This window comes from Marmota flaviventris, chromosome 18, assembly GCF_047511675.1.
Source record: "Marmota flaviventris isolate mMarFla1 chromosome 18, mMarFla1.hap1, whole genome shotgun sequence".
NCBI lineage: Eukaryota > Metazoa > Chordata > Mammalia > Rodentia > Sciuridae > Marmota > Marmota flaviventris.
In genome coordinates, this window is record NC_092515.1 from 60,828,741 (window position 1) to 60,835,016 (window position 6,276).

Here is a 6,276-nt window from a genome sequence, read left to right on the forward strand (position 1 = left end):
CGGACACTCTCCTGAGCTCCTCTGGGAGAGCTGCTGAGCTGCCTTTTTGTTCAAGGTATCGGAGGAGGACTTACTTCAAGTGATTCTAGAACACAGATGCTGACTTTGTATCGGCTCTCCTTCAGCCTCCTCTAAACCGCCAGGGATGAGGGCAGAGGCCAGGCTCCGTCCCCTGCCCAGCTGGGGACTTGACCGAGCCAGCAGGGCCTGGGTGCTGGCCCTGGACTGGAGAGCTGAGGCTTCCTCTGTGACCAGTCGGCTTTATCAGTGGTCTGGTGGTGGCAGTGAGTGGTCGTGACCCATGTCACCACTGGGCTAATGCAGCAGCTTTAATCCTGACAATGATGTCCTGAGAAAGGACGCTGGGACCAAGTGGCCAGAGTGTGCTTCTCCCTGCCCCTGCGACTGCCTGTCTGCCTGGGCCCCCACCCCTCTGTCTGTCTGTTTGTCCCCCGCTCTCCAGGGGGCCGAGGGGCCTGGTTCTCAGCCCCTGTCTCCCAGCGCCCAGCACCCTGCTCTGCAGCCTGGTCCTGGGAATTCAGTTCCTGTGCAGCAAGGGGCCAGGTCCCGGCTCTGGCCCAGGGGCACGTCCCCCGCCCGCTCTCAGTGCTGGCTCTGCTTCCTGTTTACTGCAGAGAGTAGCTGGGGACCGTGGGGTCTGTGTCCAGCCCCGGGGTCCAGGCCCATCAGGCCCAGGCTCTCATCTTATCAGCCCAGGGCCGAGCCTCTGCCATCCGTCAGCTGTCTTCTGAGGTAATTGCCAGCTCTCTGTCCTGGAAGGTCACCTTATTAGGGGACCAGGTCCTGGTGGGGGAGCTGGAGGGTTTCTGCAGAGCTCAGCTAGCTTTAAATTTCTTTTTTTTTTTCGAAATTAAAGCACATGTGTGATTTTGAAATGCAAAATAAATAAATATTCCTTATAAAACATTCCCTCAAATCATCAAAGTAGAAAGAAAAAAGTAATAATCATCCAAAACCATATTCCCCAGAAATGATATTTTGGCAATGTTTTATTAAACATCTCTTTATGCAAATCATACCCAGGGAGACCCGTGCATACTATTTTTCAAAAACGGGGTTGTGTGCTGCATGCTGCTGTTGGCTAAATAATTTTTAACTTGATGATGTGGCAGGAATGCATTTTCCTGCCAGTAAGAACAGATCGGTGTCACCTGTGAACAGCTGTGTGATTCTCCACCTCCCCAGCGCTCAAGCTGTTTCTCAGTTTGCTGCTACACATTACGAACAGCGCCACAATGAACATCCATTACACACTTGTCTAAGTATTTCTTTGGGGTACATCCCTAGACTCGGGGTAGCCAGTGTATGGGGCACTCATGTGTCAAATGACGATGCAGCTGAGCAAAGCATCTGCTAACGAGGAGGTGCCCATCGTCCTCCCACAGACACGCTGCACCAGGTCCCGGTGCCCAGGCCTGCAATGCCGCACCCAGTACTGCCCAGTCCTTTCATAGGGTCAATACGATGGGGGAGAAATGGTCTCTTGTTGTTGGGCTTTGGACTTAAAAGATTACTTTGCGCATGTTCATTAGGCATTCACACATCTGTGAACTGGCTCAGCTATTCAGAATAAAATCCTCATGCTGCAAAGGTCTTGTAATGGTCAATTGGTCCGACGACCCCAATCTCGCACATTCATCCACCTATATATCCATCTACACACATGCGTTCATTCCCCCACCCACCCATCCATCCATCTACTTATCCATCCACCCACCTGTCTATCCAGCAGTTTGTACTTTGAGCATTGTTTGAGGCCTGAGACACTGTTCACCAAGTGCTCCACATGGCTCCAGAGCCAGGGTGACTTTCCAGATGCACTGTCTCCTAAAGGTGATCAGTCACAGCAGGAAACACAGAGACCATCTTGGGAGTGAGCACCGTAGGCTGTTCAGCTTCAAATCAGGAAGATCAGGGCACAGCAATAAAGACTTTCATTTTGTTTCAAAGCCAAAAAAATCCTAATCCACCCATCTATCTACCCACCCACCTATCTATCCACCCCCCATCCATCCACCCATCCACCCACCTACCCATCCATCCATCTAACCATCCAACCATCCATCCGTTCAATACTCGAATCAGCTCAACTCTTTCTTCCCAGCGAGCTTGACCTGGTCTAGACTATGGGGTCACTCCCAAGGTGGTCTCTGTTTCCTGCCCTAGTTGACTAATCCTCAGAAGACAGTGCATCTGGGAAGCCACCCTGGTCCTGAGCCCTGTGGAGGGCTTTGGTGGACGGCGTCTCCAGCTTCAAACCGTGCTCAGAGTGCAAACTGCTGTTCCCACCTTGGACCCATTGAGGTCACTAGATGCAGCAAGGTTAAGTGACTGGCCAAGGGACACGAGTTATAAAGAAACAGAGCAGGGGCAGAGCACTCGCCTGGCCTGCACGAGGCCCGAGTCTAATTCCCAGCACCATAAACACAGGCGGCGTCAGCAGCAGCAGCAGCAGCAGCTTCTTGAACACAAGGAGCCCTCTGCACTTAAAAGAGGCAGCGTAGCCGGGGGACAGGGTCCAGTGGTCTCTCAGACTCTCCATCCATCCATTCACTGCCCTAAAGGCCTCTCCTTCAGAGCCAGCAGAGCCACTGTGAGGACACCCCTCGAGTGTGGGCTTCGTACAAGAGTCACACCAACCCTGGGCTTCCAGGACGCAAGAGGCCCGGCCCAGCCTCAAAGATGGCCCAGTAGACCTGGACATCCCTGGCCCTTGGCTATTGGCTCACAGGTTACTTGAGGGAAAAAAGAAGAGAGAGAGACTGTAAAATAACTGAAATAGAACCCGAATTAGTCCAAAGCACCCAGCTCGGTTTTTCCCACTAAGGGCAGTTTTAGAGATTAGATTTTCTACTGCAGAAACGCCTTTAAGCTAACCAGAGACCCAATTTGCAATGACCCCCTTGTCCTCCTTGGCTCTGCCTTGCTGATGGCCTGCTCCTCTGCTCCCCAGCTACCCACCCAGGCCTTGAGTTATTCTCAAAACTTGATTCCCTGGGTGTCTAGTCCTCTGGTCTCTGAAGGACAGGCCCTAGGATCAGCCAGCCACACTTTAGTATGAATTAGCCAACAGATCATGGCGCTTTGCCAGGAGCACACGATTGGGGTTTTTAAGGGAGCCCGTCCATCCAGGAGATGGGTGCTCGTGACGGGGACGGGAGACCTGTCAGCTCCACGGAGCCTTTCGTTCTATCTCACCCTCCCTTTCTGTCCCACATACCTCTCTTGGCACTTGTCAGCCCCAGGAGGTACAGAGAACAGGTTCAGCTGTGAATCCCAAGCTGTTCAGTTCGAATCTGGGGAAGGTCGGGCCACTGCTATAAAGCCTTCCATTGTTTCAAAGCCCCAAAGTCCTGATAACACGAGAGGGTGCTCTGTGATTCCCTGTGCCTAAAGTCCTGTCCCAGGCTTCTGGGGAGGGGGGCGTGTGACTCTGGGGCCGAGCTCCCCTGGGGCCAGGACTGCTGGCTGGGACCCCAGGGCCCGCCCCGAGCTCAGGTCTCCTGAGCCGGGGTCTCCTCGGAGCAAAGGTTACCGAGGCCTGTTCCAGGTTCAGGAGGAAAAGAATCTCGGCTTGGCCAGGAAGCGCCCGCGGGGAGGGGCGCTCTGGGGGCGGGAGGCGCGGTGACTCAGTGTGTTTCTCTTTTGACATTTACAGCCCTGAAAAATGACTGCGGCTTCCTCCAGCGCCGGGCCAGAGGCTGAGCAGTGACCTTTCAGGCCCGTGTGACTGCCAGCTCGGGGAGGCCCTTGCGTGAGCACCGTGTGCGCCCTGCCCTGAGGCGGCCACTCGGGGAACAACCAGGGGGGCAGCTGCAGGGCAGCGAGGACCCCAGGAGGGAGGGGACACTGCCCTCACCAGGCCAGTAACTCTGAAGAAATTCACCACAGTGTTGATCCGAAGCCTCTGATTTCCATTTGAAAAATCATCTGGAACTTTCTCTCTTTTAAAAAAAAAAAATTATGTTCTTACACGTTGATGGACCTTTATTATTTTATTCATTTATTTACATGTGATGCTGAGAATCGAACCCAGCACCTCACAGGCAAGGCAAGTGCTCTACCACCGAGCCCCAGCCCCAGCCCAGCCCATGGAACACTCACTGCCGGTCATCTCCGCGTGCCCTCGTGCAGCGGCCTTGCTTTTAGAAAGACAGCTGGTCGCGACCCTCTCGTTCCTGGGGTCACATGTTTTATTCTTTGGAGGAAACTTGGGAGAATATGAAAAGGAAAGTAGAAGTGGCGAGTGACGTGACATTTCCCCGCTCAGCGGTGGCCGGGATCCACACTGTGGCGAACTTCTCAATGTCTCAAGTCCTGGCGGCTCTTCCTAAGCCTCGCGTGAGCGGCTGCCCTGTGTCCCCTGGGGTACAGAATGTCCAGGGTTTGCGGACTTCCCTGCGGGTGGTGGGTGGGGGTCCAGTTGCTGCTCTGGAATTGTTATTTGTGATTTTCTGAAATTAGGTAAAAAATATCAAGACTTTTTTTTTATTGTTCAAGTACCCACTTCCCGGTAGGCTCCAAATATGGCCAGCGGTGAGCAGAGGAAGGAGACGTGAGACTCCGGCCTGTGGCGGCTGCCGGCACTGCTTCCCCCGCGGCCTGCTCGCTGCCCGAGAGCCCACGAGGGGGCCACTGGGGGGCTTCGCTGCCCTCGACCCCTTGCAGGACCCCCGGGGCCCCAGGCCCCACTAGGTCGAGTCCCCGTGCCCAGCCCCATGCGGTGCTGGGCTCTGCAGGGCTCTGGGGAGGAAGAGGCAGAAACGCTCCTATTTCAAGCGTGGAGCATCGACGTCTCGCGGGGCCAACTGGTTTCGCTGAAGTTGAGAAGCCATCGATGCTTCCTGAAGCTTAAGACGTGGAGCGTTTTCAAAAGAAGCAACCACCAAGCAGAGGAGCCATGGGATCGTTTTGGTGGTGCAAATCTGCCACCAACGTACACTCACACACCCACTGAGGGTCAGAGTGAGCCCACGTGGCCGGTCAGGAGCAAGGTCTCCATACCTGTCCTTGGGATTTCTGAGTGAAGCTGATGGATGGGACCAGGAACGGCGGCCCCCACCCCTGAGGGCCGGGCTGCCACCAGCCCCCATGTCCCCACTCCCTCTGGTGTGGCTCGTGGATGGGGCCCCGGCTGCCTGCGGTGAGACACTGGGGATTCTGCAGACTCAGGAGCATCCGTTTCCTCATCTGCACCACAGGGCGGCGGCTGCACAGAGCCACTGTCAACCTCCCAGGAAACAAGGCCCTGTGGTCACTGAGCACGCTCCAAGATGGTCTCTCCCCTTGGCAGTGGAGGGCGGAGCTGCTGCCCACGTTCCTGTGCGGTTTCCCTGGGGTGCCCACCATGCTCCTCCAGGGAGCAGGGAGCCAGCCCAGGGCAGAGTCCTGGAGTCTGTGGCCCCAGGTCCATCCCCGTGAGCACTGGGTTCAAACAGGCAGCTTCAGGGTGCAGACAGGTGCAGAGCACCTGTCTCTGCCCACTGCTGTGTGGCCACGCCTCACCTTCCTCCTCTGCAAAATGGGAACAGAGTGGAACCTGCCCACCAGGTGCTGGACGGACGACAGGCTCCCTGCTGTCCTCCAGGGCTGCTCTTCCCGGGTCTGACAGCCCCATCTGAACCAGAGTGCCACTCAGAAGTCTCCATCTCTGTGGCCGTGAGGTCCTGGCGGTGACGATGACCCAGGCTTGGGTACCATCCTGAGGCAACGGGAGGCCAAGTGGGGTCCATGCCTGGATGGCATCAGAGAGGGCTGCAACAGCAAGCTCGCAGGGTACAGGTAACGCAGACTCTGGGGGCCTCGGGGGAGTTAGGGGTCTCACTTTAGATTAAATGTCTGAGTGGACCTGTGCTCTAAATGTGGTAAGACAGCTACGGCACATTAAGTCAATGCCGATCGGTAATTAAAAGCGGATTTCTGCAGGCTGAGCTGCCGGGAGGGAGATGGGCGTCTTCCACGGGAGCCGATAGTGCTCAGGAAGTTTGGTTTTAATAACCCCGGGGCCCGCGGCTCTGCTCTTGGCGGTAGTCACGCCGTGTTCTTGCCGAGGAATCACAGTCACTCGCAATGAGCGCAGCCCGCACCCGGGGCTCCACGGCTGGTGTTGACAGCCCCAGGGGACCCACCGTGGGACCGTTGCCTGGCCCTGTAGACCCCAGGGCTGGGAGGCCCTGGAGGACCCTGCTCTCTGCCCACTCAGCCGGGTGCCCCCGTCCCTCTCCTTCCTCCTGCCCGCCTCTCTCCTCTCCCCCC